General features: G+C 44.8%; 1 protein-coding gene across 4 annotated transcripts in view; it reads right to left on the reverse strand.

Moving 5' to 3' along the window:
* Nucleotides 1-20,301, reverse strand: part of LOC142708480 (uncharacterized) — a 30,024-nt gene that overhangs the window by 4,470 nt on the left and 5,253 nt on the right. For 2 of the 4 annotated variants that reach the window (XR_012868821.1, XR_012868820.1), the window contains one exon: nucleotides 438-548. The exons of the other annotated variants lie outside the window; for them this stretch is intronic. The gene's annotated coding sequence lies outside the window, so the exon portion shown is untranslated. Of the gene's footprint in view, nucleotides 1-437; nucleotides 549-20,301 lie in introns of those variants that run through there. 4 annotated transcript variants of the gene reach the window in all.

Here is a 20,301-nt window from a genome sequence, read left to right on the forward strand (position 1 = left end):
ACTTCACTTTCATCGTTCTAAGGGTATGTTCACACACAATGTTTTCAGCTGAAAAATCGGAAGCAGAACCAGTGGCGGATTAAGTAGACAATAGGCCCTGGGATGTTATCCAAACTTGGGCCCCCATTCTCCACCGACCGCCCTGTAACTATTGTTAACACTTCCTTTTTTTCCCAGACATTAACAAATGGGTGTTACTACTCCCCTTGTCAAAAAACTGTGTCCCCACATACTGACAGTCTCCAACCATTGCTGACAGTATCGCACCGTGTATGGACACATTCTCCTGACAAGGGGAATAGTAACACTTATTTGTCTATCAGTCCTGAACTGCACAAAGACTTTGTGAAATACAAGGATTTCCCATAATAAACATGTCAGTAGAGATGACAGATTATCTAGTGACTCACAGGTGACGACGTAGTTTTTTCCTCTTTTCTTCTCCATCCGGTCCAGACTTCATGACGACTTTTCCCGGCCATGACCCATTTCTGCAGAATTTGCCACTCAGATGTCTTTGGCTCCTCACTTTTCCAACATTTCCACACCTATAAACAAAGATAATATTATCATGGTGCCACACACTGTGCCCCTAAATATAATAGCACCAAACACTGCGACCCTGAATAAAATAGTACAAACACTGAGCCCCTAAATATTATAGCACCATAGACTGCGCCCCTGAATATAATTGTGTCAAACACTGTAGATAGCACCACACACAGCCCCCTGTAAATAGCGCTACACAGTCCTCCCCCTCTGTAAATAGAGACACGTAGCCCTCCCCCTCTTGTATATAGTGCTACACAGCAATCCCCCTTAGATATAGTGATACACAGCACTCCTTTCTATATAGTGCTATACAACAATCCCCCCTTGTATATTGTGCTACACAGCGTCTTCCCCCTTGGACCTGCAGCTCTTATAATTGCTCAGTATAATGTCCCCCATAGCTGCCCCCACAGTATATTGCCAACCATAGCTGCCCCCACAGTATAATGCCCTTCACAGCTGACCCTACACAGTATAATGCCTCCATAGCTGCGACACAGTATAATGTCCCCATAGCTGCTACACAGTATAATGCCCCATAGCTGTGACACAGTATAATGCCCCCATAGCTGTGACACAGTATAATGCCCCATAGCTGCTACACAGTATAATGCCTCCATAGCTGCGACACAGTATAATGCCCCCATAGCTGTGACACAGTATAATGCCTCCATAGCTGCTACACAGTATAATGCCTCCATAGCTGCTACACAGTATAATGCCTCCATAGCTGCTACACAGTATAATGTCTCCATAGCTGTGACACAGTATAATGCCCCCATAGCTGCTACACAGTATAATGCCCCCATAGCTGTGACACAGTATAATGCCTCCATAGCTGCTACACAGTATAATGCCTCCATAGCTGCTACACAGTATAATGCCCCCATAGCTGTGACACAGTATAATGCCCCATAGCTGCTATACAGTATAATGCCTCCATAGCTGTGACACAGTATAATGCCTCCATAGCTGCTACACAGTATAATGCCTCCATAGCTGCTACACAGTATAATGCCTCCATAGCTGCTACACAGTATAATGCCTCCATAGCTGTGACACAGTATAATGTCTCCATAGCTGCTACACAGTATAATGCCTCCATAGCTGCTACACAGTATAATGCCCCATAGCTGCTACACAGTATAATTCCCCCATAGCTGCTACACAGTATAATGACTCCATAGTTGCTACACCGTATAATACCCCCATAGCTGCTACACAGTATAATGCCCCATAGCTGTGACACAGTATAATGCCTCCATAGCTGCGACACAGTATAATGCCCCCATAGCTGCTACACAGTATAATGCCCCCATAGCTGCTACACAGTATAATGCCCCATAGCTGCTACACAGTATAATACCCCCATAGCTGTGACACAGTATAATGCCCCCATAGCTGCTACACAGTATAATGCCCCATAGCTGCTACACAGTATAATGTCTCCATAGCTGCGACACAGTATAATGTCTCCATAGCTGCGACACAGTATAATGCCCCCATAGCTGCTACACAGTATAATGCCTCCATAGCTGCTACACAGTATAATGCCCCCATAGCTGCTACACAGTATAATGCCTCCATAGCTGTGACACAGTATAATGCCCCCATAGCTGCTACACAGTATAATGTCTCCATAGCTGTGACACAGTATAATGCCTCCATAGCTGCTACACAGTATAATGCCTCCATAGCTGTGACACAGTATAATGCCCCCATAGCTGCTACACAGTATAATGTCTCCATAGCTGTGACACAGTATAATGCCTCCATAGCTGCTACACAGTATAATGCCCCCATAGCTGCTACACAGTATAATGCCCCATAGCTGCGACACAGTATAATGCCCCCATAGCTGCTACACAGTATAATGCCCCCATAGCTGCTACACAGTATAATGCCTCCATAGCTGTGAAACAGTATAATGCCCCCATAGCTGCTACACAGTATAATGCCCCCATAGCTGTGACACAGTATAATGTCTCCATAGCTGCTACACAGTATAATGCCTCCATAGCTGCTACACAGTATAATGCCCCATAGCTGCTACACAGTATAATGCCTCCATAGCTGTGACACAGTATAATGCCTCCATAGCTGTGACACAGTATAATGCCTCCATAGCTGCTACACAGTATAATGCCCCCATAGCTGGGACACAGTATAATGCCTCCATAGCTGCTATACAGTATAATGCCCCATAGCTGCTACACAGTATAATGCCTCCATAGTTGTGACACAGTATAATGCCCCCATAGCTATGACACAGTATAATGCCCCATAGCTGCTACACAGTATAATGCCCCATAGCTGCTACACAGTATAATGCCTCCATAGCTGCTACACAGTATAATGCCCCCATAGCTGTGACACAGTATAATGCCCCCATAGCTATGACACAGTATAATGCCTCCATAGCTGCTACACAGTATAATGCCTCCATAGCTGCTACACAGTATAATGCCCCATAGCTATGACACAGTATAATGCCTCCATAGCTGCTACACAGTATAATGCCTCCATAGCTGCTACACAGTATAATGCCCCCATAGCTGCTACACAGTATAATGCCTCCATAGCTGCTATACAGTATAATGCCACATAGCTGCTACACAGTATAATGCCTCCATAGCTGCTACACAGTATAATGCCCCCATAGCTGTGACACAGTATAAAGCCTCCATAGCTGCTATACAGTATAATGCCACATAGCTGCTACACAGTATAATGCCTCCATAGCTGCGACACAGTATAATACCCCCATAGCTGTGACACAGTATAAAGCCTCCATAGCTGCTATACAGTATAATTCCCCATAGCTGTGACACGGTATAATGCCTCCATAGCTGCGACACAGTATAATGACTCCATAGCTGTGACACAGTATAATGCCTCCATAGCTGGTATACAGTATAATGCCACATAGCTGCGACACAGTATAATACCCCCATAGCTGTGACACAGTATAAAGCCTCCATAGCTGCTATACAGTATAATGCCCCCATAGCTGTGACACAGTATATTGCCTCCATAGCTGCTACACAGTATAATGCCTCCATAGCTGCTATACAGTATAATGCATCCATAGCTGCTACACAGTATAATGTCTCCATAGGTGCTACACAGTATAATGCCTCCATAGCTGTGACACAGTATAATGCCCCCATAGCTGCTACACAGTATAATGCCTCCATTGCTGTGACACAGTATAATGCCTCCATAGCTGTGACACAGTATAATGCCCCCATAGCTGCTACACAGTATAATGCCCCATAGCTGCTACACAGTATAATTCCCCCATAGCTGCTACACAGTATAATGCCTCCATAGCTGCTACACAGTATAATGCCTCCATAGCTGCTACACAGTATAATACCCCCATAGCTGTGACACAGTATAAAGCCTCCATAGCTGCTACACAGTATAATGTCTCCATAGCTGCTACACAGTATAATGCCCCCATAGCTGTGACACAGTATAATGCCTCCATAGCTGCTACACAGTATAATGCCCCATAGCTGTGACACAGTATAATGTCTCCATAGCTGCTACACAGTATAATGCCCCATAGCTGCTACACAGTATAATACCCCCATAGCTGTGACACAGTATAATGCCCCCATAGCTGCTACACAGTATAATGCCCCATAGCTGCTACACAGTATAATGTCTCCATAGCTGCGACACAGTATAATGTCTCCATAGTTGCGACACAGTATAATGCCCCCATAGCTGCTACACAGTATAATGCCCCCATAGCTGCTACACAGTATAATGCCTCCATAGCTGTGACACAGTATAATGCCCCCATAGCTGCTACACAGTTTAATGTCTCCATAGCTGTGACACAGTATAATGCCTCCATAGCTGCTACACAGTATAATGCCTCATAGCTGCGACACAGTATAATGCCCCCATAGCTGCTACACAGTATAATGCCCCCATAGCTGCTACACAGTATAATGCCTCCATAGCTGTGAAACAGTATAATGCCCCCATAGCTGCTACACAGTATAATGCCCCCATAGCTGCTACACAGTATAATGCCCCCATAGCTGCTACACAGTATAATGCCCCCATAGCTGCTACACAGTATAATGCCTCCATAGCTGCTACACAGTATAATGCCCCCATAGCTGCTACACAGTATAATGCCTCCATAGCTGTGACACAGTATAATGTCTCCATAGCTGCTACACAGTATAATGCCTCCATAGCTGCTACACAGTATAATGCCCCATAGCTGCTACACAGTATAATGCCTCCATAGCTGTGACACAGTATAATGCCTCCATAGCTGTGACACAGTATAATGCCTCCATAGCTGCTACACAGTATAATGCCCCCATAGCTGGGACACAGTATAATGCCTCCATAGCTGCTATACAGTATAATGCCCCATAGCTGCTACACAGTATAATGCCTCCATAGTTGTGACACAGTATAATGCCCCCATAGCTGTGACACAGTATAATGCCCCATAGCTGCTACACAGTATAATGCCCCATAGCTGCTACACAGTATAATGCCTCCATAGCTGCTACACAGTATAATGCCCCCATAGCTGTGACACAGTATAATGCCCCCATAGCTATGACACAGTATAATGCCTCCATAGCTGCTACACAGTATAATGCCTCCATAGCTGCTACACAGTATAATGCCCCATAGCTATGACACAGTATAATGCCTCCATAGCTGCTACACAGTATAATGCCTCCATAGCTGCTACACAGTATAATGCCCCCATAGCTGCTACACAGTATAATGCCTCCATAGCTGCTATACAGTATAATGCCACATAGCTGCTACACAGTATAATGCCTCCATAGCTGCTACACAGTATAATGCCCCCATAGCTGTGACACAGTATAAAGCCTCCATAGCTGCTATACAGTATAATGCCACATAGCTGCTACACAGTATAATGCCTCCATAGCTGCTACACAGTATAATGCCCCCATAGCTGCTACACAGTATAATGCCTCCATAGCTGCGACACAGTATAATACCCCCATAGCTGTGACACAGTATAAAGCCTCCATAGCTGCTATACAGTATAATTCCCCATAGCTGTGACACAGTATAATGACTCCATAGCTGTGACACAGTATAATGCCTCCATAGCTGCTATACAGTATAATGCCACATAGCTGCGACACAGTATAATACCCCCATAGCTGTGACACAGTATAAAGCCTCCATAGCTGCTATACAGTATAATGCCCCCATAGCTGTGACACAGTATATTGCCTCCATAGCTGCTACACAGTATAATGCCTCCATAGCTGCTATACAGTATAATGCATCCATAGCTGCTACACAGTATAATGTCTCCATAGGTGCTACACAGTATAATGCCTCCATAGCTGTGACACAGTATAATGCCCCCATAGCTGCTACACAGTATAATGCCTCCATTGCTGTGACACAGTATAATGCCTCCATAGCTGTGACACAGTATAATGCCCCCATAGCTGCTACACAGTATAATGCCCCATAGCTGCTACACAGTATAATTCCCCCAGAGCTGCTACACAGTATAATGCCTCCATAGCTGCTACACAGTATAATGCCTCCATAGCTGCTACACAGTATAATACCCCCATAGCTGTGACACAGTATAAAGCCTCCATAGCTGCTACACAGTATAATGTCTCCATAGCTGCTACACAGTATAATGCCTCCATAGCTGCTACACAGTATAATGCCTCCATAGCTGTGACACAGTATAATGCCTCCATAGCTGCTACACAGTATAATGTCTCCATAGCTGCTACACAGTATAATGCCCCCATAGCTGTGACACAGTATAATGCCTCCATAGCTGCTACACAGTATAATGTCTCCATAGCTGCGACACAGTATAATGCCTCCATAGCTGCTACACAGTATAATGCCCCCATAGCTGTGACACAGTATAATGCCTCCATAGCTGCTACACAGTATAATGCCCCCATAGCTGCTACACAGTATAATGCCCCCATAGCTGTGACACAGTATAATGCCCCCATAGCTGCTACACAGTATAATGCCTCCATAGCTGCTACACAGTATAATGCCTCCATAGCTGTGACACAGTATAATGCCTCCATAGCTGCTACACAGTATAATGCCTCCATAGCTGCTACACAGTATAATGCCTCCATAGCTGTGACACAGTATAATGCCCCCATAGCTGTGACACAGTATAATGTCTCCATAGCTGCTACACAGTATAATGCCTCCATAGCTGCTACACAGTATAATGCCCCCATAGCTGCTATACAGTATAATGCCCCATAGCTGTGACACGGTATAATGCCTCCATAGCTGCTACACAGTATTAGGGTATGTTCACACGAGGGCGTCCGTTACGGCTGAAATTACGGGGATGTTTCAGCCTGAAAACATCCCCGTAATTTCAGCCGTACCGGCATGTGCAGGCGCTTGAACGCCGCGTCAATTACGGCCGTAATTAGCGCTGCTATTCATTGGAGTCAATGAGTAACGGCTCTAATTACGGCCAAAGAAGTGACAGGTCACTTCTTTGACGCGGGCGTCTATTTACGCGTCGTCTTTTGACAGCGGCGCGTAAATATACGCCTCGTGTGAACAGACAAACGTCTGCCCATTGCTTTCAATGGGCAGATGTTTGTCAGCGCTATTGAGGCGCTATTTTCGGGCGTAATTCGGGGCAAAAACGCCCGATTTACGTCCGTAAATAGGCCGTGTGAACATACCCTAATGCCTCCATAGCTGTGACACAGTATAATGCCTCCATAGCTGTGACACAGTATAATGCCTCCATAGCTGCTACACAGTATAATGCCCCCATAGCTGCTACACAGTATAATGCCCCCATAGCTGCTATACAGTATAATGCCTCCATAGCTGCTATACAGTATAATGCCTCCATAGCTGCTATACAGTATAATGCCTCCATAGCTGCTACACAGTATAATGCCTCCATAGCTGCTACACAGTATAATGCCCCATAGCTGCTACACAGTATAATTTTCCCCATAGCTGCTACACAGTATAATGCCTCCATAGCTGCTACACAGTATAATGCCCCCATAGCTGCTGCACAGTATAATGCCTCCATAGCTGCTACACAGTATAATGCCCCATAGCTGCTACACAGTATAATGCCCCCATAGCTGCTACACAGTATAATGCCCCCATAGCTGTGACACAGTATAATGCCTCCATAGCTGCTACACAGTATATTGCCTCCATAGCTGCTACACAGTATAATGCATCCATAGCTGCTACACAGTATAATGCCCCCATAGCTGCTACACAGTATAATGTCCCCATAGCTGTGACACAGTATAATGCCCCCATAGCTGCTACACAGTATAATGCTTCCATAGCTGCTACACAGTATAATGCCCCATAGCTGCTACACAGTATAATGCCTCCATAGCTGCTACACAGTATAATGACTCCATAGCTGCTACACAGTATAATGCCCCCATAGCTGCTACACAGTATAATGCCTCCATAGCTGCTACACAGTATAATGCCTCCATAGCTGCTACACAGTATAATGCCTCCATAGCTGCTACACAGTATAATGCCTCCATAGCTGCTACACAGTATAATGCCCCCATAGCTGTGACACAGTATAATGCCTCCATAGCTGTGACACAGTATAATGCCTCCATAGCTGTGACACAGTATAATGCCTCCATAGCTGCTACACAGTATAATGCCCCCATAGCTGCTACACAGTATATTGCCCCCATAGCTGTGACACATTATAATGCCTCCATAGTTGCTACACAGTATAATGCCTCCATAGCTGCGACACAGTATAATGCCTCCATAGTTGCTACACAGTATAATGCCTCCATAGCTGCTACACAGTATAATGCCCCCATAGCTGCTACACAGTATAATGTCCCCATAGCTGCTACACAGTATAATGCCTCCATAGGTGCTACACAGTATAATGCCCCCATAGCTGTGACACAGTATAATGTCCCCATAGCTGTGACACAGTATAATGCCCCCATAGCTGCTACACAGTATAATGCCTCCATAGCTGCTACACAGTATAATGTCTGCATAGCTGCTACACAGTATAATGCCCCCATAGCTGTGACACAGTATAATGCCTCCATAGCTGTGACACAGTATAATGCCCCCATAGCTGTGACACAGTATAATGCCCCCATAGCTGCGACACAGTATAATGCCCCCATAGCTGCTACACAGTATAATGCCTCCATAGCTGCTATACAGTATAATGCCCCATAGCTGTGACACAGTATAATGCCTCCATAGCTGCTACACAGTATAATGCCTCCATAGCTGTGACACAGTATAATGCCCCCATAGCTGCTACACAGTATAATGCCTCCATAGCTGTGACACAGTATAATGCCCCCATAGCTGCTACACAGTATAATGCCCCCATAGCTGCTACACAGTATAATGCCCCCATAGCTGTGACACAGTATAATGCCCCCATAGCTGCTACACAGTACAATGCCCCATAGCTGCTACACAGTACAATGCCCCATAGCTGCTACACAGTATAATGCCTCCATAGCTGTGACACAGTATAATGCCTCCATAGCTGCTACACAGTATAATGCCCCCATAGCTGTGACACAGTATAATGTCCCCATAGCTGCTACACAGTATAATGTCTCCATAGCTGTGACACAGTATAATGTCCCCATAGCTGTGACACAGTATAATGCCCCCATAGCTGCTACACAGTACAATGCCCCATAGCTGCTACACAGTATAATGCCTCCATAGCTGTGACACAGTATAATGCCTCCATAGCTGCTACACAGTATAATGCCTCCATAGCTGCTACACAGTATAATGTCTCCATAGCTGTGACACAGTATAATGCCCCATAGCTGCTACACAGTATAATGTCTCCATAGCTGTGACACAGTATAATGTCCCCATAGCTGTGACACAGTATAATGCCCCCATAGCTGTGACACAGTATAATGCCTCCATAGCTGCTACACAGTATAATGCCTCCATAGCTGCTACACAGTATAATGCCCCATAGCTGCTACACAGTATAATGCCCCATAGCTGTGACACAGTATAATGTCTCCATAGCTGCTACACAGTATAATGCCTCCATAGCTGCTACACAGTATAATGCCTCCATAGCTGCTACACAGTATAATGCCCCCATAGCTGCTACACAGTATAATGCCCCATAGCTGCGACACAGTATAATGCCCCTATAGTTGCTACACAGTATAATGCCCCATAGCTGTGACAGTATAATGTCTCCATAGCTGCGACACAGTATAATGCCCCCATAGCTGTGACACAGTATAATGCCCCCATAGCTGCGACACAGTATAATGCCTCCATAGCTGCTACACAGTATAATGCCCCCATAGCTGCTACACAGTATAATGCCTCCATAGCTGCTACACAGTATAATGCCCCCATAGCTGCTACAGAGTATAATGCCTCCATAGCTGTGACACAGTATAATGCCCCATAGCTGCTACACAGTATAATGCCCCCATAGCTGCTACACAGTATAATGCCTCCATAGCTGTGACACCGTATAATGCCCCCAAAGCTGCTATACAGTATAATGCCTCCATAGCTGCTACACAGTATAATGCCTCCATAGCTGCTACACAGTATAATGCCCCCATAGCTGCTACACAGTATAATGCCTCCATAGCTGCTACACAGTATAATGCCCCATAGCTGTGACACAGTATAATGCCTCCATAGCTGTGACACAGTATAATGCCTCCATAGCTGCTACACAGTATAATGCCTCCATAGCTGCTACACAGTATAATGCCCCATAGCTGCTACACAGTATAATGCCTCCATAGCTGCTACACAGTATAATGCCCCATAGCTGCTACACAGTATAATGCCCCCATAGCTGTGACACAGTATAATGCCTCCATAGCTGCGACACAGTATAATGCCTCCATAGCTGCTACACAGTATAATGTCTCCATAGCTGTGACACAGTATAATGCCCCCATAGCTGTGACACAGTATAATGCCTCCATAGCTGCTACACAGTATAATGCCTCCATAGCTGTGACACAGTATAATGCCCCCATAGCTGCTACACAGTATAATGCCTCCATAGCTGTGACACAGTATAATGCCCCCATAGCTGCTACACAGTATAATGCCCCCATAGCTGCTACACAGTATAATGCCCCCATAGCTGTGACACAGTATAATGCCCCCATAGCTGCTACACAGTACAATGCCCCATAGCTGCTACACAGTATAATGCCTCCATAGCTGTGACACAGTATAATGCCTCCATAGCTGCTACACAGTATAATGCCCCCATAGCTGTGACACAGTATAATGCCTCCATAGCTGCTACACAGTATAATGCCTCCATAGCTGCTACACAGTATAATGCCCCATAGCTGCTACACAGTATAATGCCCCATAGCTGTGACACAGTATAATGTCTCCATAGCTGCTACACAGTATAATGCCCCATAGCTGCGACACAGTATAATGCCCCTATAGTTGCTACACAGTATAATGCCCCATAGCTGTGACAGTATAATGTCTCCATAGCTGCGACACAGTATAATGCCCCCATAGCTGTGACACAGTATAATGCCCCCATAGCTGCGACACAGTATAATGCCTCCATAGCTGCTACACAGTATAATGCCCCCATAGCTGCTACACAGTATAATGCCTCCATAGCTGCTACACAGTATAATGCCCCCATAGCTGCTACACAGTATAATGCCTCCATAGCTGTGACACAGTATAATGCCCCATAGCTGCTACACAGTATAATGCCCCCATAGCTGCTACACAGTATAATGCCTCCATAGCTGTGACACCGTATAATGCCCCCAAAGCTGCTATACAGTATAATGCCTCCATAGCTGCTACACAGTATAATGCCTCCATAGCTGCTACACAGTATAATGCCCCCACAGCTGCTACACAGTATAATGCCTCCATAGCTGCTACACAGTATAATGCCCCATAGCTGTGACACAGTATAATGCCCCATAGCTGTGACACAGTATAATGACTCCATAGCTGTGACACAGTATAATGCCTCCATAGCTGCTACACAGTATAATGCCCCCATAGCTGCTACACAGTATAATGCCTCCATAGCTGCTACACAGTATATTGCCTCCATAGCTGCTACACAGTATAATGCCTCCATAGCTGCTACACAGTATAATGCCTCCATAGCTGACACAGTATAATGCCTCCATAGCTGCTACACAGTATAATGCCCCCATAGCTGCTACACAGTATAATGCCTCCATAGCTGCTACACAGTATAATGCCCCCATAGCTGCTACACAGTATAATGCCTCCATAGCTGCTACACAGTATAATGCCTCCATAGCTGCTACACAGTATAATGCCTCCATAGCTGTGACACATTATAATGCCTCCATAGCTGTGACACAGTATAATGCCTCCATAGCTGCTATACAGTATAATGCCTCCATAGCTGCTACACAGTATAATGCCTCCATAGCTGCTACACAGTATAATGCCTCCATAGCTGCTACAGTATAATGCCCCCATAGCTGCTACACAGTATAATGCCTCCATAGCTGCTACACAGTATAATGCCCCCATAGCTGTGACACAGTATAATGCCTCCATAGCTGTGACACAGTATAATGCCTCCATAGCTGTGACACAGTATAATGTCTCCATAGCTGCTACACAGTATAATGCCTCCATAGCTGCTACACAGTATAATGCCTCCATAGCTGCTACACAGTATAATGCCTCCATAGCTGCTACACAGTATAATGCCTCCATAGCTGCTACACAGTATAATGCCTCCATAGCTGCTACACAGTATAATGCCCCCATAGCTGCTACACAGTATAATGCCTCCATAGCTGCTACACAGTATAATGCCTCCATAGCTGCTACACAGTATAATGCCCCCATAGCTGCTACACAGTATAATGCCTCCATAGCTGCTACACAGTATAATGCCCCCATAGCTGTGACACAGTATAATGCCTCCATAGCTGTGACACAGTATAATGCCTCCATAGCTGCTATACAGTATAATGTCTCCATAGCTGCGACACAGTATAATGCCTCCATAGCTGTGACACAGTATAATGCCTCCATAGCTGCTATACAGTATAATGCCTCCATAGCTGCTATACAGTATAATGCCTCCATAGCTGCTACACAGTATAATGCCCCCATAGCTGTGACACAGTATAATGCCTCCATAGCTGTGACACAGTATAATGCCTCCATAGCTGCTATACAGTATAATGTCTCCATAGCTGCTACACAGTATAATGCCTCCATAGCTGCTACACAGTATAATGCCTCCATAGCTGTGACACATTATAATGCCTCCATAGGTGCTACACAGTATAATGCCTCCATAGGTGCTACACAGTATAATGCCTCCATAGCTGCTACACAGTATAATGCCCCCATAGCTGCTACACAGTATAATGCCTCCATAGCTGCGACACAGTATAATGCCCCATAGCTGCGACACAGTATAATGCCCCCATAGTTGTGACACAGTATAATGCCTCCATAGCTGCTATACAGTATAATGCCTCCATAGCTGCTACACAGTATAATGCCTCCATAGCTGCTACACAGTATAATGCCTCCATAGCTGCTACACAGTATAATGCCCCCATAGCTGCTACACAGTATAATGCCTCCATAGCTGCTACACAGTATAATGCCCCCATAGCTGTGACACAGTATAATGCCTCCATAGCTGTGACACAGTATAATGCCTCCATAGCTGCGACACAGTATAATGTCTCCATAGCTGCGACACAGTATAATGCCCCCATAGCTGCTACACAGTATAATGCCCCATAGCTGTGACACAGTATAATGTCTCCATAGCTGCTACACAGTATAATGCCCCATAGCTGCGACACAGTATAATGCCCCTATAGTTGCTACACAGTATAATGCCCCATAGCTGTGACAGTATAATGTCTCCATAGCTGCGACACAGTATAATGCCCCCATAGCTGTGACACAGTATAATGCCCCCATAGCTGCGACACAGTATAATGCCTCCATAGCTGCTACACAGTATAATGCCCCCATAGCTGCTACACAGTATAATGCCTCCATAGCTGCTACACAGTATAATGCCCCCATAGCTGCTACACAGTATAATGCCTCCATAGCTGTGACACAGTATAATGCCCCATAGCTGCTACACAGTATAATGCCCCCATAGCTGCTACACAGTATAATGCCTCCATAGCTGTGACACCGTATAATGCCCCCAAAGCTGCTATACAGTATAATGCCTCCATAGCTGCTACACAGTATAATGCCTCCATAGCTGCTACACAGTATAATGCCCCCATAGCTGCTACACAGTATAATGCCTCCATAGCTGCTACACAGTATAATGCCCCATAGCTGTGACACAGTATAATGCCCCATAGCTGTGACACAGTATAATGACTCCATAGCTGTGACACAGTATAATGCCTCCATAGCTGCTACACAGTATAATGCCCCCATAGCTGCTACACAGTATAATGCCTCCATAGCTGCTACACAGTATATTGCCTCCATAGCTGCTACACAGTATAATGCCTCCATAGCTGCTACACAGTATAATGCCTCCATAGCTGACACAGTATAATGCCTCCATAGCTGCTACACAGTATAATGCCCCCATAGCTGCTACACAGTATAATGCCTCCATAGCTGCTACACAGTATAATGCCCCCATAGCTGCTACACAGTATAATGCCTCCATAGCTGCTACACAGTATAATGCCTCCATAGCTGTGACACAGTATAATGCCTCCATAGCTGTGACACAGTATAATGCCTCCATAGCTGCTACACAGTATAATGCCTCCATAGCTGCTACACAGTATAATGCCTCCATAGCTGTGACACATTATAATGCCTCCATAGCTGTGACACAGTATAATGCCTCCATAGCTGCTATACAGTATAATGCCTCCATAGCTGCTACACAGTATAATGCCTCCATAGCTGCTACACAGTATAATGCCTCCATAGCTGCTACAGTATAATGCCCCCATAGCTGCTACACAGTATAATGCCTCCATAGCTGCTACACAGTATAATGCCCCCATAGCTGTGACACAGTATAATGCCTCCATAGCTGTGACACAGTATAATGCCTCCATAGCTGTGACACAGTATAATGTCTCCATAGCTGCTACACAGTATAATGCCTCCATAGCTGCTACACAGTATAATGCCCCCATAGCTGCTACACAGTATAATGCCTCCATAGCTGCTACACAGTATAATGCCCCCATAGCTGTGACACAGTATAATGCCTCCATAGCTGTGACACAGTATAATGCCTCCATAGCTGCTATACAGTATAATGTCTCCATAGCTGCGACACAGTATAATGCCTCCATAGCTGTGACACAGTATAATGCCTCCATAGCTGCTATACAGTATAATGCCTCCATAGCTGCTATACAGTATAATGCCTCCATAGCTGCTACACAGTATAATGCCCCCATAGCTGTGACACAGTATAATGCCTCCATAGCTGTGACACAGTATAATGCCTCCATAGCTGCTATACAGTATAATGTCTCCATAGCTGCTACACAGTATAATGCCTCCATAGCTGCTACACAGTATAATGCCTCCATAGCTGTGACACATTATAATGCCTCCATAGGTGCTACACAGTATAATGCCTCCATAGGTGCTACACAGTATAATGCCTCCATAGCTGCTACACAGTATAATGCCCCCATAGCTGCTACACAGTATAATGCCTCCATAGCTGCGACACAGTATAATGCCCCATAGCTGCGACACAGTATAATGCCCCCATAGTTGTGACACAGTATAATGCCTCCATAGCTGCTATACAGTATAATGCCTCCATAGCTGCTACACAGTATAATGCCTCCATAGCTGCTACACAGTATAATGCCTCCATAGCTGCTACACAGTATAATGCCCCCATAGCTGCTACACAGTATAATGCCTCCATAGCTGCTACACAGTATAATGCCCCCATAGCTGTGACACAGTATAATGCCTCCATAGCTGTGACACAGTATAATGCCTCCATAGCTGTGACACAGTATAATGTCTCCATAGCTGCGACACAGTATAATGCCCCCATAGCTGCTACACAGTATAATGCCCCATAGCTGTGACACATTATAATGCCTCCATTTGTACGTACCTAATAAATAAAAATAACATAATTACTTACCTATCCCGGTTCCCATGGCGGTGGGGGATGCTTCTCCTCCTCTGCACTGTCACGTGAGTGACTCCGTGCAGACAGGCGCGATGATGTCACTACATCACGCCTGCCTGCACCGAGCCGCTCACGGCAGAGTGAATGCTGGAGCGAGGCTCCAGCATTCAACCCAACTGAATCTGCGTCCTGCGGACACAGATTCAGTTGGAAGCGGGACAGCACGGAAGCTAGCAGCGCTGCATAGTTATTTAAGATTGTGTGAGGTTCGGCCGGCGATGGGCCCCCTGGGAGCCTCGGGTCCCGGGCGGCCGCCCGAACCGCCCATATTATAATCCGCCATTGAGCAGAACGTCTACAAGCATCTGCCCATTACGGCGTTCTGTTCCGACAGGGTGTTTTTTACATGGTCGTTTTCCAAAACCGGCACGTAAAAAGACGCCCGTCAAAATGAAGTGCACATAACTTCTTGGGACGTTTTTGGAGCCATTTTTCATTGACTTTATAGAAAAACAGCTCCAAAAACGGCCGTAAAAAACACGAGTTTGATTAAAAAATGGCTGAAAATCAGGATCTGGTTTCCCTTTGTTTAGTAAGCGTGTGAACATACCCTTAGCCTTTTGGTGTGTCCTATAGCTTCTGCCAGCTGCAGAATCACACCCAAAATGGCTGCCGGTCACTGCTTAGCAATTTGAAGACACCTTTTCCTGGCTTGTAGGATGAGATTCCCTCCCACATTTACAGCAGCTGTGAGTCAGGTTGCTTTGCCTTATTCACCTTGCTGTAATTCTGGGAAGTGCTCCCCCTGGTGGCCAACATAGGAAAACATGTCAAATTATTATTTAATTTGTAATACTTTCCACCATATGGAAGAGAAAAAAAGTAACGACACTTAAAAAAAAGCCGTATGGCAGTCGTGATGGGGTTATGGAGGCAGCCATTTTGTCTGAGCGGTTAACTGCATTAAGAGATATGGTTTACAGCAGCCACATGGGTCCTAGGAATCAATAGTCTGGAGCTGAGCCATTAACTTCTACGGGACAGTTTTCTAGGTGTGCTCTGTGACCTGTGCAGAGGTCATTGTGCAGGGAGGGGGAGGAGGGGAGCGGTGTCCATCACCTATTGTCAATGGTGTATCCTGTGTTATCTATATATAGGTGATACCAGTCAGTGTAAAGGCCCTTTTACATGGGCCAATTATCAGGCAAACAGTCATTCATAGAACGCTCGTTGCCGATAATTGCCCTGTGTAAACAGGGGAGCGATCAGCAGATGATCGTATCGTTTTTGAAAACCAAAATATTATCGTTGTCGGTAGCACATCTCCCTGAGCCGTGCTACCGACATGATATTAATGTATGGGGACGAGTGATCGGAGTAACGAGTTGTCGGTCCCATATATAGCTCCTTGTGACAGGAGCAAATGAGCGCCAATCAACAAGCTGTCTCATTGATCGGCAGTCGTATACACGGTCCTTGTCAGGGCCGTGTAATAAGACCTTAATCCTGCCTGTGATGATAATGAGATGATTGGCTGTATGTTTCAGGGCAATGTCGTGCTGGAAGACCCAGCCACGAGTCATTTTTAATGTCCTGGTGGAGGGAAGGAGGTTGTCACTCAGGATTTGACGGTACATGGCTCCATCCATTCTCCCATTGATGTGGTGAAGTAGTCCTGTGCCCTTAGCAGAGAAACACCCCCAAAACATAATGTTTCCACCTCCATGCTTGACAGTGGGGACGGTGTTCTTTGGGTCATAGGCAGCATTTCTCTTCCTCCAAACACGGCGAGTTGAGTTAATGCCAAAGAGCTAAATTTTAGTCTCATCTGACCACAGCACCTTCTCCCAATCACTCTCAGAATCATCCAGATGTTCATTTGCAAACTTCAGACGGGCCTGTACATGTGCCTTCTTGAGCAGGGGGACCTTGCGGGCACTGCAGGATTTTAATCCATTACGGGGTAATGTGTTACCAATGGTTTTCGTGGTGACTGTGGTCCCAGCTGCCTTGAGAACATTAACAAGTTCCCCCCGTGTAGTTTTCGGCTGAGCTCTCACCTTCCTCAGGATCAAGGATACCCCACGAGGTGAGATTTTGCATGGAGCCCCAGATCGATGTCGATTGACAGTCATTTTGTATGTCTTCCATTTTCTTACTATTGCACCAACAGTTGTCTCCTTCTCACCCAGCGTCTTACTTATGGTTTTGTAGCCCATTCCAGCCTTGTGCTGGTCTATGATCTTGTCCCTGACATCCTTAGAAAGCTCTTTGGTCTTGCCCATATTGTAGAGGTTAGAGTCAGACTGATTAATTGAGTCTGTGGACAGGAGTCTTTTATACAGGTGACCATGTAAGAGCTGTCTATAATGCAGGCACCAAGTTGATTTGGAGCGTGTAACTTGTCTGGAGGAGGCTGAACTCTTAATGGTTGGTCGGGGATCAAATACTTATTTCTCTGTGCACAATGCAAATAAATATATATAATTTTGACAATGTGATTTTCAGTTTTTTTTATATATAATCTATCTCTCACTGGTAAAATTAACCTAGCCTAAAAATTCTAGACTGTTCATGACTTTGACAGTGGGCAAACTTACAAAATCAGCAAGGGATCAAATACTTATTTCCTTCACTGTATATATATATATATATATATATATATATATATATATATATATATATATATATATATATATATATATTACCTGTCAGTGTAATCCTACCTGTGATGATAATGAGATGTATGCTGAGAAGTGATCTCTACAGAACAGGAAGGGTCAGTCTATTATGAATGGTGGATCCTGTGTTATCTAAATATATTTTGTTACCTGTCAGTGTAATCTTGCCTGTGGTGATAATGAGATGTATGCTGAGTAGTGATCTCTACAGAACAGGGAGGATCAGTCTATTATGGATGGTGGATCCTGTGAGATCTATATATAGATGTAACCTGTCAGTGTAAGGGTATGTTCACAAGATTAACAAAATAAGCCTGAAAATACGGAGCTGTTTATGAGAAAACAACTCCAAAAACGTCCCAAGAAGTGTCCTGTACTTCTTTTGACGAGCCGTCATTTTACGCGCCGTATTTTGACAGCGACGCGTAAAATGACAGCTCATCTGCACAGAACATCGTAAGACCCATTGCAGGCAATGGGCAGATGTTTACCGAAGTATTGGAGCCGTCTTTTCAGGCGTAATTCGAGGCATAAAATGCCTCAATTACGTCTGAAAAGAGGTCATGTGCACATACCCTCATCCTGTCTGTGACGATAATGAGATGAGTGCTGAGAAATGTTCTCTACAGAACAGGGAGGATCAGTCTATTATGAATGGTGGATTCTGTATTAGCTATATATAGATGTTACTTGTCAGTGTAATCCTGCCTGTGATGATAATGAGATGACTGCTGAGAAATGATCTATACAGAACAGGAAGGATCAGTCCATTATGAATGGTGGATTCTGTATTATCTATATATAGATGTTACCTGTCAGTCTAATCCTGCCTGTGACGATAATGAGATGAGTGCTGAGAAATGTTCTCTACAGAACAGGGAGGATCAGTCTATTATGAATGGTGGATTCTGTATTAGCTATATATAGATGTTACCTGTCAGTGTAATCCTGCCTGTGATGATAATGAGATGAGTGCTGAGAAATGATCTCTACAGAACAGGAAGGGTCAGTCTATTATGAATGGTGGATTCTTTGTTATCTACATATATAGATGTTACCTGTCAGTGTAATCCTGCCTGTGATGATAATGAGAGGTGTGATGAGAAGTGATCTATACAGAACAGGAAGGGTCAGTCCATTATGAATGGTGGATTCTGTATTATCTATATATAGATGTTACCTGTCAGTGTAATCCTGCCTGTGATGATAATGAGATGAGTGCTGAGAACTGTAAGGAGCAGTCTACTATGAGACTCATTGGCCAGAGGGCAAACTGCAAGATTAGATAAAGACATAAAAAAAATAATATAAAAAAACCCACCAAAAAATCATAAAAAATATGTTTAACAGAAACTTGATTTAAACAATAGATCATTTTCTGATGACACATTCTCTGTAAGTGGTTGAACTGAGCTTTCCTAGATCTCGGCCTAGAGTGCAGCTGTTAATCGCAGCCGCTGCCCCCCAAAATCTGATGCTAAGCCTAGTGCATGACCGGATTCATAGAACACCTTGTAGAGAACTTCTATGTGCAGTCACAGCTCCCTCAGGTGCTGCACTATGTATAATACAGTGTCTGACGTGTTACTGTAATGTAGAACTAAGGAGGAACCCCACCTTAAAGAGAACAGAAAGGAGAAGACCTTTTCTCTCCTCAGTAGATGTTGACTCGCTCATTGCTGTGACGCTATCTAATCATAGTGGACAGCCTCACAGCGATGCAAAAGACCTGCGGGAAATTTCACAAAATCAGCAGGTTTTCTGCATCGCTGTGAAGTGGTCCGCTCTGATTGGACAGTGTCACAGCAAAAAGTGAGGCAACGCCTACTGAGGAGAGATGGTGTCTCCTCTTTGTACCTTTAATTACAA

This window comes from Rhinoderma darwinii, unplaced genomic scaffold (assembly GCF_050947455.1).
Source record: "Rhinoderma darwinii isolate aRhiDar2 unplaced genomic scaffold, aRhiDar2.hap1 Scaffold_3958, whole genome shotgun sequence".
In the NCBI taxonomy this organism is placed as follows: Eukaryota; Metazoa; Chordata; class Amphibia; order Anura; family Rhinodermatidae; genus Rhinoderma; species Rhinoderma darwinii.